Source organism: Puma concolor, chromosome A2 (genome assembly GCF_028749965.1).
Source record: "Puma concolor isolate L17-30 chromosome A2, mPumCon1.1.hap2, whole genome shotgun sequence".
Classification (NCBI taxonomy): Eukaryota; Metazoa; Chordata; class Mammalia; order Carnivora; family Felidae; genus Puma; species Puma concolor.
Window position 1 is genome coordinate 70142736 of NC_141668.1, and position 27019 is coordinate 70169754.

The following is a 27019-nucleotide window of genomic DNA, read 5'->3' on the forward strand; positions in this document are numbered from 1 at the left end:
CAATAATTAGGTTTCCTCATTAAACAAAGGTCTCCCCATCATTCCCCTCCTCCCACCGTTCTCAGCCGCCGGAGCTCCTTGCAAACCAAGCTGATTACCCGTCCCCCCGCACGCCCCAATCTCTCATATACAGACTTCGGTCCACGGCTTCTATTTGTTAGGGTCTCCCCGAATTTTGGGGTCCTTTACATACCTCTCCATTATTCCCTTTCTTTGGGCCAACTTTAAAGGATATTAAGATCTGATTCTCTCTTCACTTTAGGTCCCCTCCCTCATCTCTCCTCAATTAAGAGAAAAAAATCCCCAGAGGTTGGTGCGACGGGAAGAGTACCAGCATCGCTGCTCCCCATTCTCTTTGGGGCTTCGGCCATCTCCACCTCCGCCCCCCCCCCCCCCCCCGGCCCCCGGCCATGTGGATTTCTGTCCAAAGTGCAGGAGCGTTGGATGGACCAAGAACTCTATGGGCAGTAGAGCCGGTCACCAGTCAAGCCGGACGGCGCACTCCCAGGCACGAGCCCCGGCAGCTAAGAAGCCCAAGGCCAGCACCTGCAAGCCCGCCTGCGTGGGTGGGCGGCTGCTCCGCGGCTTCCAGCCCCCACCTCTCAGGAGAAGCGCCTGACTCAGGGAACGCCTGCAGGGATGTCCTCTAAACCTCTCCAAGACCCCCAGTGAGGGCACGGAGACCCCAGAGATCCATCTCCTTGGAGCAGAATGGCCTTTTCTGGAAAGGGATCTCAGTGGGCGACAAATAGCCACCATTACGCCCTAAGCCTCCCGCGGGAAAGCTCCGAGTCTGGGCGCTGAGCTCTGGCAGACCCGCGTGCGGCGTCGCGCGGAGGACCGCGCCCACACGCGCTCCCGGAATCGCAGTGAGCTCATTCTCCCCGGTAGGAACGGACATCGTTCCTCTGGCTTTCAATTACTCTCAGCTTACCTGCAGGGAGAGCAGACTTGTATTTTTCCTCCGAAAAACCTCTTACCCTCGATTCCCCCAGATTTCCCCTTCCCCCTCAACCGACCTTAGCCCAAAGAAGGGCGAGATAGCGGCTTGATTCTTTGATATGACACGAATAGTTGTTGCATCATGTAACTTCCTGCATCTTGGTTTTAATTTGCCGTGAACCAAACAAAGATATTTGCAATTTTAAAATAAGCACTCGATTTAATAAATGGGAACATTGTGCAGGGAAGACTATGCTCCCCCTCCCCCCCCCCCCCCCCCCAGAAGACGTTATTAGCTCTGACAGCATGCCGCTCAGGTTTGCGGAGAGGATTTTGTAAAGGGATGACAGACAGGAAGGCCAGCAATCATGGGCTCCTTGGGCTGAAGCTTTTTTTCTTTCTTTCTTTCTTTCTTTCTTTTTTTTTTTTTATCAGAATGTTCTGTTCGATGCCATTTATCCTTGATGATAGAAAATTGCGCTGTTGCCAGGACGCTGCTGCTGCCGCTGAAATAGAGGGCAGGAGCCACATTTCCATTTTCCGGCTTGAAAGCTATTCAAATGAATTTGTGGAGAGGTGGGGGGAACGTCTAGCGATAAACAAATGAGAATAAATCGAGTTCCCCTTTCCATTCTTTCCTTTAAATGGGTACTCTTCATTTCCGATATAAAGATTTTTGTTCATCAGTGTTTAGGAATACCTGGGAGATAGTGTGAGCCAACGTATAATTTATTTTGATGTTCTTAAAGTGACTAACCACGTAAACATTTAAAAGGGATGCATGTCTAAACATATATAAAGTATAAGAACTATACATACATAGATCCCGTACATACATACCTTCACACAATTCCAAAATACAATGAAAGATCAACTCTTCAGCAGAGTTTCAATCGAATACAATTTGCAAGCAATGCTGGCTGTTGGTAGTTGTGGACTTCTTGCTAGTTGTGTATATGCAAGGATTGTTAGATGGGATTATTTTTTAAAGCCCTCCCCATATTATATATTTCAGAATGCTATGTAATTTTATTACTCTGTGGGTCTTAACTGATTTAAACACCCTCCCCTCCAAAAAAAAAAAAAAAAACTGATGAAAGTCACCCTTTGTTATGTGCTTCTTTCAAGTTAATTTTCCAAATTTACCTTTAAAGTTTTCTAAGTTAGCAAATACAAGTCAAAAGAGTTGGTAAACCTTACTTGTAACGATGTGAAGAGAGGCTGAAACCTGCACTTCCCTTCCTTAGAATTTCGATTTTCTGCTGGATTAAAAAGATCACATATTAATAGGAACTTAAGGAATCATGCCCAAAACATGAAGTTTTAAAAATGAGAGCTTAAAAAAATACAACCCATGAGAATACATACATACATATTAGCAATGTCTTGGCAGAAACTGTAAAACTTACAGGGCTCCCACTGCGCTTTAGTAAGTAACTTTTACTAAATTCTAACTCCTATATTTTGCAAAGTCAGACACCGACGGTTAGAAATTTTTCAGCAATATAAAGTCCTTTAAAATACAGCGACTAATTGTACTTGAGTTTTCAGGTGGTCCTTTAAACTTCGGGAAAAAACACCCTGCAATATTTTAAAACTTAACATTTTTAAAATGAATTGTGGGTCTCTAACTACTATCCTTTTTAGCTACAGGATGGTTTCCGAGTGATAGGCCACCGCTGTGCAAACCAGGGCTGCAGAAAGAATAATAGTGTAAAAATAGGGAATGAGAGGGGGAGGGTGGGTGGGCTGATACTGATGTTGGGAGCTTTTCCAACAGAATTTTCGGGCTGAGTCCCTCAGCCAGCCAAGATTCCTAGTTACCGATTCCGGAATAATCCCTGTTCAACGGAAAATTTCCTTGTTAACAAATTAGCATGATAATGAGAAAACAATTATCAACACCGCCAGCTGTAGCTAAATAAAGCAAGGACAGTCCAGTTTGCTAGTGTTTGTTGTGATTAAAACAACTGGAGGTGAGCGTAGCGTGTTTAGGCACTGAGAGAGATTCCTCCTCCCTTATCTTGGCCCTGGGAATTGTATTCCGGACAAAAAGCTTCACCAGCGGGCTGCTTATCCAGTTGAGGCAATTCACCGGGTTCCTTGTTGAATTCCCTCTCCAGGTGGGAGCTCTGGGCAGGCAGCGGGAGTCCGGCGCCGCCAGGACGCAGAAGCGAAAGTTTGAGCTCTCGGGCGGGGCTGCGAGGACTGCAGCAGAGGAGACCCCTGGCCTCACACTCCTGGCCCTGGAGACAGCCTGACTCCAAGCTCCCCGCCGCTCCGCAGGGGACAGGCGTATTGGACGTTACGCAAAAGGAGGTGGAACCTCCATGGGTGTCAGGGCGGGGATACGCGTGGGAAGGCCCCTGGGTCCCCGCCTTTGGGTCCTATCTAGACCTTTATCCCCAGCGTGTCATGAGGTGTCTTCTTCTTGCGCCACTTCTTGGGCTTTGGCCACGTAGCCTCCAGCTGGGTTTGGAGAGACTTGGTGAAAGGGGGAAAAAATGGTCTTCGAGCACTAACCTAAAGGAACTTGGAAGCGCGAACAAGACGAAGGTGCTCGCAGGAAAAACCAGGGCTTAGCTTAGTAGTGAATGGGCTGTTGGAGTTGGGGACTTCTTGTTGTGCGAGTGTCTTTGTGTGGCTAGGCATGCAGAGTTGCGGAGAAGGTGAGTTTGGGGTGGAATTACGTAAACCAAGAGTGGAGACCGTGGGGTCACATCCCTGACTGAGAGAACCTCCACCCCTACCCCCGCAATCCGGTTCTCCCCTGCTGTACCGAGTCCCTAAAAACTGCAGCGCCCTCTTCTAGGTAATGCAGCTGAAATCACAGTCAGGTTTGGCAGAGGGGGGCTTTCTCTACCCCTCCAAGAGGTGTATACATTAAGCATTAAAAACGAGAGTGATTTTTCCTTCACCTTCGGAGATCCCAGGAATATAAGACTTGCCTTTTTTTCTCAAGAAAACAACGAGCACCTCTGAAAGGCTGCAGAAACACTCTTTAGGGGTTCCGGCATCCAGGAATGTGACACGCAGTGGAAATACAAAAGCTCATTTTGATATTTTGGAAGATTTTCCCTTCTTTTAAATCCTCTGCATAAATGCCTGGTTGTAACGCGAAAGGGCTTTAGTGTGAAAACATGCAGGGTTCCATTCTCTTATTATGTGTACTAGCAGCTGCAAAACATTCCCAATGAGCTAGAAGGTCATTGTGGAAACTTATTAATATGACATTTAGTGCTGGCCTCATCAATTAGACAAAAGCCTTGCCCCAGAAAATGAGAAAAGAGAAAGCAGAGGTGTTTAAAAATGCAAAGGACTTTAAATTCTGCATTGCTTCCCAAATCCCAAATAACTTTTCATAGTTATCCTTTGGACTGTTCACCCACCACATTCCTATTCTGTTTCCCCTGTGTTCCAGGGCTGCATCTCCACTTATTTCCGAAGTCTCCAGAGCTCTGAGATGTGCAGGGCAAACAGTAAAGAATCACATTAATCCTGCTTTGATCTCCAAAGGGAGATCGTAGCAAAAATGAGGTCACCACACAGATAGGCACTGCTGTGAAAAGGAGCCCCCTCCCCTTTCTCTCTCTCTTTCTTTTTTCTTTCCTTTGTGTGTGTTTCTATAAGATATCTTTCTTGGCTTCAGGACATCCACTGCTAGTTGGCAAACTGGAAAGTGTCAGTGTGAACTATAACTTTTTATTTAAAAGCTCAAGGATTAAGCATCTTAGATGGAGCCATTTTTTTTTTGTCTTACAGATCTAGATACTGGAGTGTATGTACTCCTCTTGTCTACCTGGTTATCTACATAAATACATTGGACCACTTTCCAAATGCATGCCCCAAACACAACCTCCACAGGAACTTAATTGCCTGAAAAAAAGTTATTATTTCCTCTGCCTTTCTTTACCCCTGCATCCTGTAGGCATAGAATAAGAGTAGTTAATCTGCTTAGATGATTTAAGACTTAAATATTAGAAGGACTATATTGACAATTTCAAAATTTGAGTCTGAGTGCTTTGGCTAAGCAAAGCTTAGGGGATGACAGATGTGATAAAAGAACTGCCAAAAACTAGACTTTATTAAAACTAAAAAAGTATGATGTTTTTGTGGCTTTGAAAGAAATGATTGTTATAGTGCTCACTCAATCCAAATGTGTCCCTAAACAAACAACTATAGGGTATTTTATTTTATACTACCTGATATTTATACACACAATACAGTATTTCACTCTGCTTGCATATGCACACACACATTCTAGTGCTTTTCAAACCACCTCCCATATATATAAATACAGTTAATCAGTTAGTATAGTTAGTATAGCTGAGCTACGTACTCAACACGAGTCATGTGTACATAATCATAAACACTTGTGCTGTGTGCACATCCTTCCCCTCATTTCTCAATTTTTTGTCAGCGCATCAACATCATATAGCAAGAAGCTGCTTATGAAGCTGTAGCTGCTGTCCAGCTTTTTTCAGAACTTGTTGAATGGGAGGAATACCTGCAGATATCTGAATGTGTTTTTAAAAAATGCTATTCTGTTTTACATCATCCCTATTAGAGTTGATTTTCATTTAATCTCGGTGGGCCAGCCTCCATGGCAGCCCAATTCACACTGACACGGAGGCTACCCAAATGCTTCTTCTACACATAGGACAGAGTGCACTAAGCTGCTTTGCATCAAATATGTCCTTTTAAGGTGATTTTAGACAATCAGTTTGGGAACAGCTTGGAAGGTGGACTACCATGGAAAGAGAGCGATCAGGAAGGAAGAAAGCAAAGAGAGAAAGCAGGTGAAGGAAAAAAAAAAAAAACCCTGAGTGATTACTTAGGCTGAGAAACCTTTTGTGGCCATAGATCCTATCCTGTGAATTGCTGAGGTTATTTTCAAACTCAGTGTCTGTTCTCACCTTAGTGGCCTCCCTTTTCCTTGATCCATTGCTCTAAATATGCTACCAGTAAGATCAGCTTCTGGAGAATTTGTAGTGGAAACTACCAAAATATTTTTAATAGGATGCTGGGGATATTTTATCGGATATAGATACATAAAGCACAGTGTTAAGCCTCTTAGGAATCCTCATCTTGGTGATATTTAACTGCAGAACGTTATTGTCATGTTCCTATGAGGTGATTTGTGTGTTGTTACTTGTGACTTAACCTGCCTCTACAGTTTATTTTATAAACTAACTTTACACATATTTTCAAGTAAAACATATTTTCTCTCTAGAAAAGCAACAATGTTTGATACTTGTTGGTCCTTAATGATGGAAATAAGCATTACATCTTAATTAGCTTTAGTTTTGCTAAAAATTCTAATTTCTTCAATCTGCTCTTTTCCTTTCACCAGAATCCCAAGGGCCTAGTGTGTCGTATGTGTGTAAGGAGAGGAGAGAATAGGCCTCCTTGTCTTTTTAATTAAAGTTTATGCAGCTTGTAGAAAGTAGTAATTTTCTAGAAAATTAGATCATTTTAGATCACTGTAGTTTTACTCTACTATTTTAACCATGGTTCTAAGCAAATCTTGCCCTTTAAAAACCTTCAATTATAAAGAAAGAATACTGAAGAAGTACTCTGAATTTAAATTATTCAGATTTAGCAATCTGACCCTACCTCCATGAGAGTAGTTATAAGTGAAGTATTCTACCATGTATGCATGGCATGACAGCCCAAGTTGGTTTCTACACAGCATATCAGAGTGACTGACAGCAGTTCCCATCTCTGCTTGTTGGAAATAGTATTACTCTTACCTCTGTCCTAATTCCAGGGGTTATGATTCACATGCACAAAGGGACTTTTTAAGTCACTGTTCTTTTTCTCAAGTTGGAAGTCAGATTTAACCAGAAAGCAATCAAGGTATAGGACTATAGGATTAAAAAAAAAAAAGATTACTTTAAGTATATTCACCTAAGATTTTTAGAGGTCTCCTATTGCCTATAAAGCAAAGACAAACTCCATTTGGGGTTTGGGGCATTCCTGTGGAGGCTTAGAGCTTAGAGGTGAAGATCTTGGGTTCTCGAGTCAAACTGCTACATAATCTTGAGCAAATTATATTTCTTCTCTGAATCCTCACTTTTCTTTTTGTACAACTGGAATGACAATAGAACTGACTTATTTGGTAATGGTGGAATTAAATGAGATAAATGACTGTAAAATCCTTAGTAAGGTGCTTTGTGAAAAGTACTAGCTAATGCTTACCATTAACATTAATATAATGCTTAACAAGGCCTTTTGGTTTCTCCTTCTGCATCTCCTTCTGCTATTCCCTTATTCTAGAAAACCCTCCCTGGCTCATTGTGCACGAGGCTATGTTCTCAGCTCTCCAGCTTTGCTCAAGTAATAACCCTCCAAAAGTCTTCTCTGATGCTTGAAATTAGGTGTCTGTCTTTATGACTACATAGCACCCACTGCTTATTTCTTTTATAGTATTTGTAGTTTTGTGGGTTTTTTTGTCATTGTTGCTTTATTAACCTGTGTCTCCCTAAGTAGACAATAAGCTGTGGTGTAAGTGCCATGTAATATTTATCTTCCGTTTTCAGCGCTTATAACTGAACCTGATGGATAGTAAATACTTAATATATGTATGTTGGATGAATACTCAATCTTTCTGTTTTGTTTGGATTTATAACTAAGTTGTAGTTAGACGGATTCTTCTACATTTAGTTTACTTAGCGTGCCTCAAGGAGAGTACTCAAAGAGACCTATCGTTCCCATAAGTAACATTATGAAGAGTTTTGGTTGTGGGCTCTCTAATGAATTGTTGGTGTTTTCAAGACAAAATATCTTCAGCTAGCTTCTCAATTTAATTGAAGAGCTCATGAACAAGTTGGGTTTACCTGTGAAATCCTTAGACATTTGACCATATTATTCAATGTATGGCTTTTGTATATTCCTTGGATAGTGATTTAGATTATCTACATGATTATCTACATGAGTGTTCATAGTTAAGTTTCAACTATCACAATGTGCTGGACAACTGGCTTCCAATTAATCCAATTGTGCCATTGGTTTAAGGGACATATGTATATGTAAAAGTCATTAACAGAGATTGCATGGATCATAAGTATCTTCAAAAGACCATTTAGGCTTATTTGACTGACATCTTGGGTTCATACAACTCTAGAACAGAAATACAGAGAAACCTTCATTACAGCAGGCTAATTTGAGGGAAGGTCATTATACACCATAATATGTCAGAATTAGAGAATACTGTGTGTAACCTACCATATAGAAAATATTTGCTCAGTTCATGATCTCACAGTTTGTGAGATCGAGCCCAATGTCAGGCTCTGACCTGACAGCATGGAACATGCCTGAGATTCTCTCCCTGTCTCTCTGTACACCACCCCCCCCTTGCCTATGTGCTCTCTTTCTCTCTCTCTCTCTCTCTCTCTCTCAAAATACATAAATAAACATTAAAAAATATATTAGGAAATATTTACATAATCCAAGGACCAATATTCTGTAGCCAAGACCTTATAACTTGGGTCTGCTTTAATGAGTAGGCCAGGATTCTTTGTAATCGTTTCATTAATTGTCAGAAACAGTTATTACTGGAGTGTTTGAAAGCAGTTTGTTTTCTTAAGATTAATCACCCCCTGCAAAGCTCACTTAATTAGATTTATTAACTCTCTCACTTCCACCAAAGGAAAAGTTCAGTCAATTCCCCATCTTGGAATTATCAAATGTTTCAAAGGCTCAGGTCTAAATTAACTAGATTTTCCTGGAACAACTTAATAAATATATGAGTTATGTGATAATAATGATGATTCCTACTGTTCTGTTCATGTAAACCATAATTGATTTTATAATTTTTCTCTCTCCCCCTTGAAAATAAAATGAAGCAATACAAAATTTAAAAATAAATTCATTTCATTGTGAGAACAATAGAATTTCCATTGATGATGAAGAAATACTATGCTCTTCAAACTAAAGAATGAAGTAAATATTTTAATTTGATTGCAGGTCGAATGAATGAGTCTCACAGAAGCTGCAAGAAAATCTTGGGAAAGGTCATGTGGTCTATTTTCTTGGACTCAGGCAGGGCACTCCTCTGCCATCACAGAGTCAACATTACTCAAAACCTAGTACAGCTCTAACCCTGCACTTACATGTTCCCATGAGGCATTTCATTTCCTGGCTCAGACAAAGGAGGTCAAAGAAAGGAAAGGAATGGAGAAACAGGAATTTGTATTTTGCAACTGGCATAAGACAATACAGAGTATGGGATCCTAAGATTAGGAAACTGTAGATAACTAGTCAGGGAAGTGGTAAAGTTTGCTGTGCAAATGGATCTTTGCATTTCTGCCACCTCTTTTGTGGCACTTCCCATTTTTATGTGCCCCACATCTTTCCATGAAGGCTTTGAAGCGGCTTTAATAACTGACATGTAAAACAAAATGGATTATTTTACTCTTCTCTCTCTCACTTTAGACTCATGCTATGGAGTTGCTCACAGCAAGATATTTCTGCCAATGGAACTAATCTTTTACTAGTTTTATGATTAACAAAATGACATGCATAATAATCCCTTGCTTTCTTTTTCCTATGTAGATAATATTGGTCCAGGAAAAGACAGCCTTTTTCTTCCCTCTCAATATCAGAATCAATTTTTGTCACATAAATATGGCCTAAATAGTCCATCTATCAACCATATTTAAAAGATATTCAAACAAGAGTCTACAACTTCTCTTGGAAGCCTATTCCTTGTGGTTGCTGAAAGGATAGTGTGAAAACTTTTTATTGTTTTAGATTGGACCTCCCAAGCCTGACTGTGAATTTTTATGCCTGAGTACCTAAAATACTCCAAGAAAAACATAGCTCAAACCACCACATTTTGCTTGCTTTCAGGTTCAAACCCTATAAAACCACCACATTTTGTATGGTTTCCACACCAAACCATAAGCTGGCATGAGATCCCACTAGATGCTCTGTTCAGGTCTAATTGAGATGTTTACCAACCTTGACAACATTTTTGGCTAACTTGTCACTAATTTGGAATGCAGGTGAAGCAAGCTGAGTTCTCAGCAATAATTTCTTCATTTGGATCCCTTTACTTGGCAACCCTACCCCCAACCCCTGCCACCAACTAGAGGCACAGAGCCATTGCATTGTCTTGGGTCAGTCATTATTACTTCCTCTGTGACATTCTACTGATGCTTGCCTTGCCTTGGACCTTAGTCTTCCCTTCAAAACTTAGTTCTGCACTTTGAGGCTAATTGGATAAATCCACTTTTGCTAAGGTGCTAATAGATTTAAAAATTCTTAGGGAATGCATAGGGCACTAGATTGTAAGGTCCTTGTGGGCAGGCATGGTCTCTTGCTGGCCATTTAGAGTTGCCAGATCAAATACAAGATTTTTATTTGCTAAATCTGGCAACCCTATGGCCATTGTATTTCCATCTTCTAAAAACCCCTGCACAGCAGGTGCTCAATAAATAATGGTTGACTGACTGAATGAAAGTAGTTGAGGGGTATATATCTTGGAATCTTTTGATTTGCTCCAAATTATATTGCATAGGGAGCTGGCTTACTGTGTAGGCTTGAAGCTGTTTTTATATGATCTTAGGCTTCTGACTTTTTTATGGAAACTGAGGTGTGCCAGTTCTGCATTTTGTGTGACAATTGTTCTAGAAGGGCATCCTTCTTTGGAGGAGCCTGTGGCATAGAAAGGGGTGAGGAAGAGAATACCTGCTGTTAGATCCTAGTTCACTATGACAGAGCAGTCCCATCAATTGAGTTGGGAGGCCTTGAGAGAGAGGGGAAGAGTCTTGCTGTCTTTCTTTCCTCGCCAGATTGGGGATCTCCCTTGGTAATCACAAATATACAAATAGGAGCCTCCTGGGAGTTCACAGGTACGGGGAGGACAAGTAATAATAGTAGTTTGGGCTGACTAGAATATTTTATAAATAGTCCTAATGCTCCCAAAGTCATCATCATGAGGATTCTTAAGGCCTCTGTGGATGGGGGAATACTGTCTCAACATGTTTATTTGATAATTATGTTAAATTATCAATTACATTTATTATTGAAACTGCTGTAAAATCATAAGGGTTCTCTTACTTTAAGAGCGAGGGGCCATTGGATACAAAGGCAGTGTTGACTTTTTCTTCCTTTATTGCATCTACTGTTTCTTCAGGAAGTTTCCAGAATATTTCCAGTACTTTATTATGCTTCTCCTTGGTGTTGGTCAGTCAGTATTTCTCCTAAAAATGTGGTTTGGAAAGTTAAGGAATTAGTGAGTAAAGTTCTTGCTCTTCAGGGACCTCCTGAATATATCAGATATTAGCATGTTACCTATTTATGTAGAGCTGCGACTAAAGCTCATGGCGGGTGTATCTTCCTGTATTAGCTGCTGCTGAAAGACAAGAGAAATACTTTAACTTTGACACAAGTCAACTCTGAGCCAGACTAAGCCTAGAATTCACATTTCCACCCACACATTCCCTCAAGTTCTGCTTCGTGAGTGGATTATCTCTGATGCTTGTTTATCTGATTTCTAGAATCTACTTCTGTCCTCAGGCACATTGTCAGATAGAGGAAAACTATGTGCTGTCTGGCTACTGAATTCTGTCCCTCTAACAAAACAAGGTCGAAATGACTTAAAATCTCATCCAGGAAGAGTGCTCTCAGAATTTTGGTTTCCTTCGCTTGATCATTAAAAATGTGGGTTTTGCAAATGAACAAACAAACAAAAGCAGAAACAGACCCATAAATACAGAGAACAAACTGGTGTTTGTCAGAGGGGAGGAGGTAGAAGATGGGCAAAATGGGCAAAGGGTAGTGGGGACACAGGCTTCCAGTTATGGAATGAGTAAGTCAGGGGGATGAAAGGCACAGCATAGGGAATATAGTCAATGTAATGTAACTGCGTTGTATGGTGACAGATGGTAATTATACTTGTGGTGAGTACAGCATCACATACAGAACTATGGAATCACTATGTTGTATACCTGAAACTAATGTAACATTTTGTGTCAACCATAGCTCAATAATAAAAAGAAATAACAAGAAAAAGAAAATGATGGGACATTTTAAAAAACTGTGGGTGTTGGAGTCAAATCTACCTGGCATGGAATCTTGGATCGGGCTCTTCAGTGGCTTGAATCAAGTTCTCTACTCTTCTAAATTCTAGTTTCCCAGTATGGAAAGGAGAGATAATTATAGTATCTACTGCATAGGATTATTAGAATTAAATGATCTATTACATGGAGAGTCTAGCCCATACATAGCAAGCGCTCAACAAATGACAGCCATTATTGTTCAGAGTCTGGAACAGAAGATTTTCTTTTTAAACAGAATCTCATAATGTTTCTGTTCAACAAACACACCTGTGTGGCCTGGATTCTGGTTGTGGGCCATGATAGAAACTGTGGCAGTAATGTCCCTGCACCTGGTTGGCCACATTCCTGGCTCCTCCCCTGAATGTCCAGCTTCTGGTTTAACTGGAAGTTAGGATGCAGGGCCGGGACACCCTTGCACCCTGTTTCATAGCCACAACTAGAGCCCAGCAGGAAGGTGGGTGAGTGCTGGTGCCAACCCCAATTGCTTCTGAAATTGCTGGCTGCTTCTCTGTATCTAACTTTTACGGGTTGGGTGTTTTGGGGACAGTACATTCCCAGTGCTGTAGCGGAGGTGGCTGAGCCCACTGCCTGAGGCTGTGCTGGGCTTCTGGCCCTGCCCCCAAACTTCCAAGTGCTCTTCTGGCTCAACCAGAAGTTCAGGTGTGGGGTGGCCTGGGAGAGTGGGTGGGGTGCAGTGGAAAATACTTGAGCAATGAATCTAGAGGCCCTGGGGAAGTGTTTTTGGTTTTGTTTTGGTTTTTGGTTTTTGGCTTCTAAGTGGGATTTTACTTTATGCCATTTGTCCCTTCTACTTCTTCTGGGCTTCCCAAGGGTTTCCATCCCACCAGGAGTGTAAAGGCCACTGCAGGTGAGTTGTGAAAAGAGAGATTAGAAGAAGAAGGAAAAAGTTGAGATGGTTCCTCCCTTTAGCAGAGTCTCTTCTGGCATCTCTTGACGTTGTCTCTCTTCCTAGCATTTTTGATCTTTTTAGTCTTTCTAGAATGGTCGTTCACTTCTGGTTGTCCACAGAAATAGAACCTGAGGTTAAAACACTGAGAGAACCTCACAATTCTTCTTTTTTCATCTTTGTTCACCTTTCCCATCCTATCTTCCATTCTCTTTAGTATTCTTCTTTCTTAGAAAATAGGTCCAGGGAGCTTTTCAGAAGAACAGCAGGAAAAAACAAACAAAACAAAACAGAGGGAAACTAGGCAATAAAGTAAGGAAGATGGAGAGGAGGAGGAAGGGGGGGCGGTGACCCCCTCAATCCCAAGTTAACAGGAAATGGTCCTGAGTTAATACAGAGCTGGCAAGGCTTCCTGTCTTACTTAAACTACAGAAAGGAATTGGCTGAAATTTGATAAAATTGTAAAGGAAAATCCGAGGGGGAAAACCCTCCACAAGAGTAGCGATGATATTAAACCACTCAACATGTTAAGGAAGTCTGGCTATACGCCTGCAGATGACCTATCCAGATAGACTAAGAGGATTAAATTATCTCTTGATATTGGACTGTATGTGTATGTGTGTGTGCGTGTGTGTGAGTGTGTGTGTGTGTGTGTGTGTGTGTGTGTGTGGTGATAGCTACGTGTATTTTAAATATAAGGTAAGAATTACCTATAAGCTTGTTAGAATGGGCTTTATTTTTTATTAAGCATAAATTTAGTTCACATTTATTCGTTTGTTTATTTATTTACCAGCATATTCAAAACACACAACAATTCCGGTAGCATCAGAGCAAAATCAAAAGATGACTCCTCTATTCATGGAAGACTTAAATTAAATAGAAAGCCACCAAAATATGATAAAGCTAACTAACTTTAATCATAATGAGTGTACGGGGAATACGGAAAGGTAATAAAAAGAGTACAAACTTCCAGCTGTAAGACTAGTGAGATCTGAGGATGTAATGTATAACATGGTGATGGTAGTTGATAACACTGTATTGTATAATTAAGCATATAAATTATCACCAAAAAAGAAGATCAATATGTGAAGTGATGGATGTGTTAATTAACTAGGTCAGGGATCCTTTCACAATATACAAATCACCATGATGTATACTGTAAATATCTTACAATTTTGCTTTGTCATTTATATGTCAATAAAGTTAAAAAACTATTAAGAAGAGTAAGTGTTTTCCTTTCACAGGATTATATTACTGATATGGATTTGTATAATAAACTTTCTAAATGCTACTGCAATGGTAAAAGACCCTGCTTGGAAAGAATCCTAAGTGTCTCATTTCCCCAGCAGAAGGGCAGCAGCTCATAGCCAGGAAGTGGCCACGTTTATCTTTGTGCCTCTCATGCTGGGACAGGGCTGGGCACATATCAGTGTTTCTTGAGCTAAACCAAACTGGGGGAGAATAGTGAAGGGGAAATTCTGAAGAAAAGTGATTTAATTGTTTGCTTATTTTAGCATCCTTATTGTCTGGGTGGTAATTGGATTTAGAAACCCACTCCCATTTTTCTCCTGACATTGAACTCCCAGAATATTATAATTAAAACAACTTTTTTTTTGGTCCCCATTTATTGAGCACTTCTTATGTGTGAGGCTTTTAAATATCCTGGGTGCTCAGTCCTCATCACAGGTGATACCATTTAACACTTACACAGGCCAGAGATGTGGGGATCCTGACTGTTGTACACAGCATCCTGCTCGTTGCCAGGACTCAATACAACTTAAACAATAGCAGCAACAGCTGTGAGAAGAATCCAAGGACCAATTTGTTGGAATAAAGCAGAACAAGACTTTACCATATGGTAGATATATCTCAGATGGGTTTATTAGATGTAGGATGATTTTTCTTGTAGCCTAAGGGCTTTCTGGAGAGAATCTGAAGTCTTTTCACTATGCCCACATCATTGCCAGATGTGGATATAGTGAAATAGACCTTATTCTGTGTGTGTGTGTGTGTGTGTGTGTGTGTGTTTGTGCACGTGCACATATGTGCGTGTGCAAAAGTAGCAAATTCTGATTCCCATAACAAGTTTCAGTTATCTCACTTTCACTTTCTTATGCAAAAATTTCTTCTTGAGCCTTTCAAATGTGCAGCAGGACTCTGTCCCTGCTCCATCAGAATATGTTATGGGTCATAATCATGTTCACCAAAATGTAAAACTAGAGGCAGTAAAAGAATGATAAAACATGGCAATTTCATAAAGGGCTTTGTTAGTCTTGTATTCTAACAGGATGTATTGGAGTGCTCCACCAAAAGTTAAAAATTCATCGTGATTACTGATACCATTAATCAGAATTTGCCATGTGAACAGCTCAGAGCTCTGTTGTATTAAGCTGTCATGTGGTTGCAATCATACCTTTCTAACTGCCATCAGAGGTAACTGTCAGCAACACCATGTCTTCTCTCCAGTCTATTGCGGCTCCAGGTCCCCAGGGTTCCATCCTGAGTCCAAGGTGATTTGTATGGTACGCTAATGACCTGCTGATTGTCTGCACAAAAGCGTAATTGTACACTGTTCAGGCAACACTGTGATTCTACACAAAAGCAAAGGACTGTCTGGTGTCAAAATAATACCATAGTCTAACTTTGATAAAGGTTTTTTAACTGACTACAAGGTACTATTTGGTGCTAAAGCATGTGGCAGAAATAATGTTTATTCAAATAACTAACAAGTTGCCAGCAGGGGGAAATTTCAGGAGTGTGTGTGTGTGTGTGTGTGTGTGTGTGTGTGTGTGTGCAGGATGCTGTTTGATAGCTGTTTCTGTTCAGATTTTTGTTCTAATTTTGAAAGGTATAGAAACTAGCAAATATCTTTGCTTCAGTTAGATATTTATTCATGGCGCTGATTATCAATGTACATCTTAAGTAAGATGTCACTGAAGGGTTTTCCTACTAGGTAATGAAAATGTGTGGTGAACACTATCTTGATCTATTTTTCTCTTTGTCTTTTGGCCTACCTCTCTGATTTGCCTCAGTGAGCAGGTGAAGCCATCAATACTCTTCCATGGGTGTGACTGCCCCCGTGTCTCCCCTCTAAACCTGAGGACAGAGGAGAGAACCTGTCCAGTGATGGAACAATTGAAAGTCACTGAAAACCCTATCCTGCTCCTCTTTTCCCTGACCCCATGCTCTGCTAGCTGAAGTCTGGCCAGTTTGTGTGTGTGAAATGGGCTGGTTCTTCCCTACAGGGACTTGTCACTAAGTCATTTATCTGTTTAGTGATAGAGGAGAATTCCTGCTGAGACTCTGACCCGATTCCAAAGCTTGATTCCAAGACTTGACTTGTTTCATTTCTTCATTCATTTGTTTATGCTTTCACGCATTTGGTGATAGTTTTAAACCTGTTGTTATATACCAAACACTATGCTAACCAGGATGATAATGATGAATAAGATTTGGCCTCAGGTCTCAATCCCCTTGTTGTCCTATAGGAGTCAACTGGCTATTACCAAATGCTTAAGAGACTACCAAGCATCCCTTGTCAGCTCAGTTCTGAAAGGATTTAAAGAGAATGTGAATTGCAACATGTTGGCAAAATGAAAGGTTCTCCATGGGACTGTATGCATATTTAGGGCAAGAAGCAAGAGTTGTCCTTGGAGTTATTTATGGCTCTGAGTGCAGGAAGGACATAGAGCACATGTTCTATAAATGTTGATTTTTTTTGAATTTTTGAATTGGAATCAAATTTTGGAATTTGGAAAAGAATCTTTAGCAATGGACAGTAAATTGAAGATGCCAAGAGTAGGGGCTTTGGGGTCAGCTATGAGTTTGGCCTCTACTGATACAGCTTCACTTAGTAGTCAGTAATGGCCTTTGTCCCATCAAATTTATTTGTCCATTTCAGAATCTTTGTGTTTAAAACTTATGATATGTCAGTGCATGTGCTAGGTGTTGTACATTCAAGAGTGAACAAAATGGAAACAGGATCTTTCCTCATGTAGCTCCCAGTAGAGGGGGTATGGGGATCTCAGAACAGATTAAGAGGATTCCAATAAGGTGTGTTAAGTTTCATGAGAAAGGAGTCCTACTGTTACCAAGGAGTCATCCTTGGTGACTACAAATGGGAGGGGTTGGAGGTCAGGCAGACAAGTTCTCCAGCACATAGGGACAATGTGCCGAGCCCTGGAGGCAAGAATGGTCAAGGTGCATTCCAATACTTAAATATATCCAGATATATCCAGAGCCATTGAATTTTCACCTGCAAGGAGAGGAGCTTGAGATGAAGCTAGGGAGGTGAATGGGGCCAGACCTTGCATGACCTTGTAGGGAGTGCTAAGTAGTCTGGACTCCATCGAAGACCAAAAGGAATTTATTGAAGGGATTTGAACAGGCAGCGCTACAGTGAAATTTGTATTTTTGAACTATTGCTTGGGCTACATATTGGATGAAGGATGGAGGAGGTGAGAGATATACCAGTTAGGAAGGCTTTTGCATAAATCCAGGTGGGAGATGGCCCATAGTGAGTGTGGTATTGTGGAAAATGCATAAGTTTGAGAATCCAGTAAGACCTGGCTCTAAAACTTAACTAGCTTTGTGACTGTTAGCAAGTAATTATTATTTTATATAACCCCCACACTTTCTTCTGCAAAACAGAGTAACTTTGCCTATTCCCAAATGGAATACTGTAACCAACCTGCCAGATATTACATGACACACACTTAAATGCTAGCCCCTTCTTGTGCCTAACAGTAATAGCCCTCCTTCCTCCTTGCTTGTATTTCTTCTCCTTTGATGTACAATTTTGTGCTTTAAAATCTTTTTAATGTTTATTTATTTTTGACAGAGAGAGAGAGAGAGAGAGACAGAGAGAGAGAGTGTGTGTGGAGGAGGGGCAGAGAGAGAGGGAGACACAGAATCTGAAGCAGGCTCCAGGCTCTGAGCTGTCAGCACAGCTGACAAACCGCGAGATCATGACCTGAGCCAAAGTCAGACACTTAACCTACTGAGCCACCCAGGTGCCCCTACAACTTTGTGCTTTTAAATAGGATATTTTGTTACTGTTGTTGGTTCTTTTTATTCCTGGACCATGTATATGGGGAAGAGCCCTCTTTTCTCTTTCTGCCTTTGTGACTACTATAGTTCTCCCAGAGCGTTCTGGGCCATCACAAGGTTACCTCTGAAGTTGCTTCTGTGGAACACTTCATTCTGTTCTGTGTGATGTTACAACCAATGAAAACCAAGCTTAGTAAAGATGAAAATCTTTGCTCCCTTCACTTTTGGAACTTTCTGGTAACTGTATTCTCCTCCTCATACCCTCGGAATGCAGCTTTGGTATTATCTTTGGCTGTCCTCGGGGCTGCTTCTTAAGCACTTGTGGAGAGACAACTTTGTATTTTTTACAGAATAGACCTTATTTTCACTCGGAGAATATTCCAAAATCCTGTCATATTTTCCTTTCTGACATCTCTAAAACTCATCTTTTCCCACTGGTCTCTAATAGCTAAAATCCTTTCCCATATTTTGGACCTCTTTTTCTTCTACTCCTTATAAGTCCCTCCATTGTGGTCTCTATTCTTGAGTTCTGTCTCTGTTAAAGCAATCTCCTTGGTACCTTCATTACAACATCTTTTTAAAATGCTCTCCCCAGTTTCTCTCCTCTGCATTAAATCTGGACTTCAGGGACTTTCACTGTCTTCACTGCCTGATTAGTTTTTCCCTGCTGGTTTCTTATATTTCTTCTTAATTTCTTAATACCTGACCTCTTTATATGTGTTCTTTTTATTTTACTCATTCACTTTTTGTTTTCTTAGGCAGTTTTCAAGCTGTCTCCTCCCTAGCCAAGGACATTTTCTTTCCTTTTTATATGCCAAACTCAGCCTCAAACAAGTCGTATCCTGAAACCCCTTTCTTATTTTTCTCATAACATTCTTCCTTATTTGCTAACGCCTCCCTCTTCATGATGATGGTCTTTTCTTTATCAGGTGATGCTGCTGCTATTTAATAGAGTGTATGTATACACTGTTTTGATATAAGCAGATCTATTACTTATTAAAGAAGGTCTCTGTTATTAATTGACTTAAGTCCATTCTCTCACTTCCATTACCACTGCTTGTTTGAGGTTGACAATTGTAGTTACCTCCCATTCAGTCTCACTGCCTCAGCTATCTCTCCCAGCTCCTCTATCCTTAATATCGTTCTCAGAATGTCTTTCTGATCTGGTGCATTTCTCTTCTAAAACAAAACAAAACAAAACAAAACAAAACAAAACAAAACAAAACAAAACAAAACAAAGCTTCTGGCTTTCCCTGGCTTGTGGAATGAGATTTATCTTCCTTAGGTGTGCTTCAAAAATCTTCACACTGTGGCCCGTCCTCACCATTCCAGGTTCACCCTGTCACTTTTTGACCCCAAATCCCAAATTCCAGTCACATGGAACAGCTTAAGGATGTTTGCAATACAATTTACTATATTGAGGTTGAGAGCGGACTGCTACATACCAAATTTAAGCTGCAGAGTTCTTTGCCATTTTTTTAAAAAGTCAAAAGATTTCATGTAAAAACCTGTCTTTCTGGTTTCTCTCAGAAAATATGGCAATACTGCATCATATACATACCTGGCAACAGAAGGGTGGAATTGAATGGTGGCCGCCCCTTTAGACGAAACAGGCTTTTCTCCAATTTGCCAGTTTCTGCCACTGTGTTTTGTATCCTCAATGTTGAGGCAAAGGGGCACTTGCCATCCGCCATTGCTCTTGTGCTTTGTCTTGCCTGACAGTATTAAGACACTGTCGTTCCGCATCTCTCCACATAAATAACAGATGGGTGGATGCTATTTTGTATTTCGAGAAACATATGGGACCTACTTTACTCTTTCATCCTTGTGGCCCCTGTAGGCATCTGAATTTGGCTCTAGGACCAAGTGCCTTGCAGTAGGGTCTGGCTCCATCACTTGCTAGCTGTGTAGTTTCAGGCAACTGACTTAAGCATTCTCACTTTCACCTTAATAGTGTGTACCTCACAGCTTTTTTGTGAAGATTATGTGAGATAATCTATGTAGAGAATTTAGTAGAAAAATTGGAACATGGAAAGAATTAATAATTCTTAGCTATATCATGATCACTATTATTATTATTCTGTTTTCCCAGAATCGAATAGTGGGAATATTAGAATCATGAGGGACATGATTTTGGACAGATTCTTTTGGTGCCTACTTAGCCACACCTTTCTAGCTATCAGTTTTGTCACTTACTGGCTATGGGCCTGGTCAAGTTGTTTAACCTTACTGTACCTCCATTTTATCATCTGTAAAATGTTAACAATAACAGTATAATAATAGTATCCACTTCTTTGGTTATGATGTATCATTTGAGATAACCACATACAGTGTATCACAGCTGTCTGCCAAATAAGAAGCATGCAGTAGACCTAGCTGTGATAATAATCAGCTGCCCAGGCCTCTGTTGCCCAGGAGAAGTCACCCAATAGTTGTGAGGACCCAGAGAGCCAGGTGATCCACCTGCCTGTGATATATGGTGCCCACAGGTCTACATGGGTTTTTCAAAAATGGAAATATAATTTGCATACCATAAAATTCATTCTCTCAAAATGTATAATTGAGATTGCACAAAGTTGCAAAATCATCACAACTAATTCCAGAAAGTTTTCATCATCCCCCAGAAGAAACCCCATACCCTTTAGCTGTCATTCCTCAAACCTACCCCCCAGCCCTTGGCAACCACTGATGTGCTTCATTTCCATGGATTTGCTGGTGTTTGTCTTCCGGGCTCTGACTTGTGCCCCAATTGTCAAGAACTGTTAGATATTTTGGCTTGAGAGGATGTCCCCAGAGCAGTGATAACAAAGCATAGGGGTGATTCCAACACCTCACAGATCAGGTTCTCCCTAGATTCCTCTGGGAATCTGCCAACATTCCGGTGTCTCCCCCTGACCCACTGAACCAGACCGTTGTCCAGGAAGGGGAAATTACTATTCAGAAAGTACCCAAATACCGCTCAAGAATTGGTTGGAAGAACATGATCCTCCCGTCTAGAGCAAGGACAATGTGTTGTGCTCATGAAGACTTACTTGGGCTGGGCTGTGGGCTGGGATTTAAGAGATTTAGGCTCAGTCTTGGCCCTACCTTTTGGTCAGTCCCTATGTGACACTGGATAAGCCACTCACTTTTCACTTTGTTTCTTTGTGAAGGGAGGGATTTGGACCAGGGCAGATACCTGGGAGGCAGACATGATCACTGGTATCTGTAGGAAGCTTTTCTGTAGGTTAGACATCAGTTCTAAAAAAATCCTCTTTATGTGCTCTGAGGACAGCACTGCTTTCTCAGTCTGGGCTTAACAGCTGTTCAGATTGTTTGTAATGTGGAGGCAACGTTGCTGAAGCCCACTGTTTGTGGAGTTTTGGTGGTTGGTGTGGATCAGTGTTGAGATTCAACAAGAAGCATGGGAAGCCCCTCCGCTTTGCTTGCTCACTTGTCCCCTCTCTATTCTTCCCATATTCCAGTAATGAAGATTGCAGGTAATTTTAAATTGCAAATAGCCCACAGGAATGCTAAAGCCACCAGTTGTTAATAGTCTAGTGTGAAATACTCAAATCTAACAATTGGAAGACCTTTGGTTTAACCAGTCTTTGTCATATTAAAGACATTTGAGTGGGTAGATGATGGCACGTGCACACTGGGTTCCTGGAGCCCCAGGACAGGGACAGAGTGATGCAGCAAGGGAGGGAATGGAAGCCAAAGACAGTTACTGACGTGGCAGTTTTGCTCAGTCCGAGTGGCGGCACTGTAATACATCTGCTTTAGCTTTGGGCAGAGATGCCCTAAACTAGTCATGCTTCATCTAGATCATCTTTGGGTGAGGTTTTTATCATTCTGTCTTACTTTGTTAATGACTCTGAGAATCAGTCATTTTGGTTTCCAGGAACAGACTAAGACTTGGGCGACTGTGCTTCTAACTTTTCATAGTATCTTAAATCCATTTGTCCCAAATATTATCATTTATCTCTCACTTAGGTCACAGAACCACAACTCCATTCAGGTCAGCTCTGTGAAACACTGGGAAGAAACAGCAGCTGTTTCTGGATTCCGGTGGCTCTCTTTCCTTTTTTTCTTACTCTGTCCCTCCCAAGCCCCCTCATTCTACACCCTTTCTGCATGCAGATTCACTTGCATTTAATTTCAATTATAATTTTTCCTCTTTCTTTGATAAAGCAAAATAAATGAAGGAATAGAGAATCCTTAGGCATACTTTGTGTGTCCCTGTAGTCTCTGCCTCATTGTTTGGAAACCACAGACTTCATCTAGATGCCAATGAATCCATCACCGGGGTTTGTTTAAGCCATGCATTTACCAAGATCTTCCCCTGAGCAGTGGCTTAACTTTTTAATCTTTGATTTATAATTTTACAGTTGCTGAGACAGAAGGAAAACCCACTTCTTTGGAGGAGCATGACCTTTTCCTATATTGCTTCTCACTGGACTTCCTGAATCCTGGCCCCAGACACCATCATCAAGAAGATCTTATGGATGGGCTACCTATCCCCTGAGAGAAGAGGAACATCAACGGCAGTTTCTAAAGAGATTGCCTTCTTCATTTCAAGTAATGGCTGCAATCAGGGTCAGATTAAAGACAGACCAGCTGGACAACTGCTTGGAGGACCAACCTACGAGGGCACTAAAATGTCCATAGTATGCTAACACGTACTTTATATTTCCGTGGAAATATAAAGAGAGGAAAATGATACTAGCACTAATTTTAGGGAGAAGCCTGTCCTCTAGTAAAGATCTGGCAAGTAGTAGTTTGATGGAAACACTAATTTATTAGCCTACATGTCTCTGCACTCTAGGGCTTGAAAATGAAAACATAATCAGAGACTATCTTCCAGTTCTAGGATGTTAGCCCTTATTATATCTTCATTCACCTGGAGGTAAATGTTAACTAACACATTTAACTAACATAGATCAAATCAAATAGAGCTTGAACTCCCTGCCTATGGGCTGGTTGATTGGACTCTGTGTTGAGTTAATTAGATCAATGGAGACACTGGGTGGAGTTGAGATCTTTAAAAATATTTGGCTGAAGGGTGATATTACTGGGTATTTGTAGATGAGGACATCAACAAACATTCTTAGAATCATGAAATATGGAGCCGGTGGTCACATTAAAAATTTCAACTAGTAGTTAAGTACTTATTGGACACCAGAGACTTAGGTATAAGATAGACATGGTTCCTACATCAAGGAGCTCACATTCTAGATTTCTCTTGGATATAAAGAGCAGTGGCCATAGCAAACAACTGAACACAAAGGTATTCTTGAGTCCAGGATTCCATTTAACATATTAATTCCTATTGCCTTAATCAAGCCTAGTGAGCATACATTTATAAGACTTACCAGTCTGCATTCTATAAATGCTCTGTGAACCTGCCTAGATTGTTTCCCTAGCAAGCTGCGTAAAGTCCCATGGTGCCAGAGGAAGGGGGTAGGGTTAGTTAGAGATTCTGGGGAGAGAGATATCAAGTGACATGGGTCAGGAAAAATGAAGAGATAGAATTTGGGAAGCAACTATTGCTTCTGTTTCATGTGGGGAAACTGTAGTGTGAAAAATGCTAGGCTGGGAACTTTGAGACCTAGATCTTTATTCTAATACAAACAAGCTGTGTGACTGTGGGCAGTCCACTTGGGGGCTTCTTGGGCCCCCAGCTCTAGAAATGTTAACATCAGGCCCCAGTCTACTGGACAACTGGCAAATTTCTAACTCAGCTGTTCTTAAGCTGTTAGGTTAGTAGATCTGCAACAGTCACTTGATTGATTGATTTTTGGAGGAGTTTGTATCAACCTTACAGGATACAATAAATCTGCTTCTCCCCTTAGGAGTTGAGCAAGTTCTAGAAACACACCCTGTAGAGCTCAGAGAGGCTTTATTCCTTCCTTTACCCTTTATTCTATCTGTGCCTCTCTCCCTCTCCTTTCCTTCATCACACTTCCTTTGAGCATATACCACGTGAAATGTACCAGGTGTGTGCTAGGTTTGGAGATACAAGCTAAACTTGACATTTCCCCACACTCCCACACTCCTTTCACAGGAGAGGGTACAAAACCCTCCTTGCTTTCATCTGCTGGTGTTTCTTTTAGTGAGAATCAGCCATGTCCCAGGGGAGTGTGCTGGCGGTACTGCTGGGGTAATGAGTTCTGGGCAGATGTCCCATTCTGCTCAAGCAGTTTTGAGGTGCCTTGACATATGCCCCTAGGCAATCACTTAAACCCAGGGTCCAGAAAAAAAGGAAGAGACAATCATTTACTTCTTGGGATAAATCTGTAAAGGGACAGTCCTCTATACAGTGATGGCCACTGTCTGTCATACCTCTTGCAACCCTCTCTGCCCAGGTGGGGAGAATGTAGGTGATTACTGCCTAAACTTAAAAAAAAATACCTCTTTAATAGATAGACATCTTTCATTATACTGTGCTTTATATTTCATTATGACCAGTGGCCTTTTTAAATATATATATTTTATATTTTTCAAGATCAGATGGCTGATAGGACTTAGAAGAGAAACAAAGAGCTTGGTAACTCACATAAGTGGAAAGTTGACCATGGAATAATCAACAGCATATTCAAATATCTTAGTGAGTGCTAGAGGAGCTGCAGCAGAAAAGGAAACATTCTGTCAACCATCTCATATTTCCAAATATCTGGATACTGGCCATTGTGAAGACAAAAACTACAGATGATGGATCTTTCCAACTCTCATCTGCATGGTCTGAAGTCTTGTAGCTCCAGCTGTTGACTCTAAGCCAATTTACATTTGTTTTCTTTAGCCCTCTTAAGAGAAAATAAAAATCTTATTTTTCCAAGCAATTAAAACTCTTCTGCTTCAGCTAGAATGAAAGAATTAGGAGTTATTTCTCCTTGTGTATAATTGCATGTTTCATTTTTGTTGTTTAATGATTGACAGAAAACTGATAAATTGAGACATCTTTGAATCAGGTTGAATGTACTCTCTTGGTGGCTCCATTGCTAATTTGTTTGACTATTTCACAGCATATTTTGCTCTGTAATGGAAAGGTTTATTAAATATGAGGGGCACAAAGCTGTCTGAATACTAATGAACTTATTTGCCAAAATTTAAATGTTCCTTCTTATTAGGAAATGCCTGTCTCACTTAACAGGATCCAAATTGAATAATGAAGAAAATTAAACTATATTGTATCCTCAAGAGACATTGTGTGTGAACTGTAACAGAATAGTGATGGGGGAAAGGGATCACTTCTTAGAAAAAAGAGTAGATAATTTGGATCGTATAAGAAAGGATAACTCAGGGGTTCTTGGGTGGCTCAGTTGGTTAAGTGTCCAACTTTGGTTCCGGTCATGATCTCATGGTTCATGGGTTCGAGCCCTGCGTCAGTCTCTGTGCTGACAGCTCAGAGCCTGGAGCCTGTTTCAGATTCTGTGTCTCCCTCTCCCTCTGCCCCTTCCCCACTCATGCTTTCTCTCTCCCTCTTTCAAAAATAAATAAAAACATTAAAAAAATAAAAAAATTAAAAATAAATAAAAAAAGGATTAACTCAGAGAAATCCAACTTTTTTTTTGAAAGAAATATACTCACAGAAATTTAATGAGCAGGATTGCCTACTGCACAGGTGATCTATACCTTTGGCTAGTTTAGAATGAGAGTAAAGTCATAATCATACAGCAATGCATGCTAGGTTTCAATGGTTACAATTTACTAACCTTATTCCAGTGTAAGGCATTACATATACCTCATGGAATAGGAAAATCAATAAGCTTGAAAAATGAAGACAGATATCTAGAGAAGTACAATAGGGAGATAGAGTTTGAGCAATTGCCCCAATTCTTAAATTTAGCATGGTGTTATGAGGCTGCCCCTTGATTAATATATTTACTTCCATTGCCTTGGTGTTACCACTAATAAAGTTCATGATCAAGCCCTTCCCTTGCCAGCATTTGAAGGGCATTGTGGGAGCAAGATGGCTGCCCACTAGACCAGGGACACAGGCTGGGAGAACTTCAGCAGCCACACAGACTGTTGAATATGGTCAGTGACAGAACGTATGGAGGGAAATAAAGTGACAGAGGGAAAGTGAGGGAGAATGTTAAGATGAAACTGTGCAAAGATGGGAATTCATTCCTGTCAGTCACTTAAATAGGAAGGTATCCACTGGAAAAGGATGAGATGAGAAAGGACCCTAAAGAAGAGAAAATAAACGGAAGAATGAATGTTTCCAGAGTTTGCTAAAATTAATTATCCTGAGATTTCAGGAGGAGGAAAGGAATATCAAGAGAAAAAGTAGTCCCTGAAGCCTGTGAAGTCTCAAAAACAAAACATAAATAAAAACATTTTTAAAACTAAAATCATACTCTTCTAGGAAAAGAGGCTGTGCATTAACAGGAAGTTTGATGACAGCAGGGTTTGTATTTAGGGATTTACTTTCAATCTCTAAGAGAAGTTTTATGTGACATAGTTTCAAAAGACAATGTGTCTTGTGGCCGTAATTCAGGGCTTCAATTGTAAAGGGGAAAAAAAGAATGGTCGATGCATCTCAGATAAATACTAACGAACTGTGCAATATTTCATTTGAGATTTGTATTATCCCCAATTAAGTTTTAAAAAGAGAGACCTAGTGCATTTGATTGCCTCTGTGGAAGGTTTGAGAATTATAAACTTAGATTTCTCCCTTGGAGTGAAAATTTGCTCTGAAAAATTAAGTAAATAGTCTGGGGACATTAAGATTCACCTCCACCATTTCTTTTTTTTTTTTATTTTTTTTTAACGTTTTTTATTTATTTTTGAAATACAGAGAGACAAAGCATGAACGGGGGAGGGTCAGAGAGAGGGAGAAAAAGAATCTGAAACAGGCTCCAGGCTCTGAGCTGTCAGCACAGAGCCTGACGCGGGGCTCGAACTCATGGACCGTGAGATCATGACCTGAGCCGAAGTCGGCCGCCCAACCGACTGAGCCACCCAGGCGCCCCCATCTCCACCATTTCAAATCATGATCTGTTCCTTCAGAAAAAAAGAAGTTGGAAAGTAGGAAGCAGAGGGAAAAGAGATGACTGATGGGTGGGTGAGC

At 40.8% G+C, this 27019-nt stretch overlaps 2 long non-coding RNA genes across 3 annotated transcripts in view; one reads left to right on the forward strand and one right to left on the reverse strand.

Annotated features, from left to right (window-relative positions):
- The window catches only part of LOC147583256 (uncharacterized), a 44320-nt gene extending 19191 nt beyond the window's left edge, over window positions 1–25129 (forward strand). For both annotated transcript variants that reach the window (XR_015246940.1, XR_015246941.1), the window contains exon 2: window positions 22335–25129. This is a non-coding gene — a long non-coding RNA (uncharacterized LOC147583256). The remainder of the gene's footprint in view (window positions 1–22334) is intronic.
- LOC147583257 (uncharacterized) lies at window positions 1213–14753 on the reverse strand. Its single transcript, XR_015246942.1, has 4 exons — window positions 14623–14753; window positions 11242–11299; window positions 11008–11150; window positions 1213–2204 (listed from the first exon to the last, which is right to left on the reverse strand). It is a non-coding gene; the product is annotated as an uncharacterized LOC147583257 (long non-coding RNA).
- Window positions 25130–27019: the final 1890 nt, after the last annotated feature.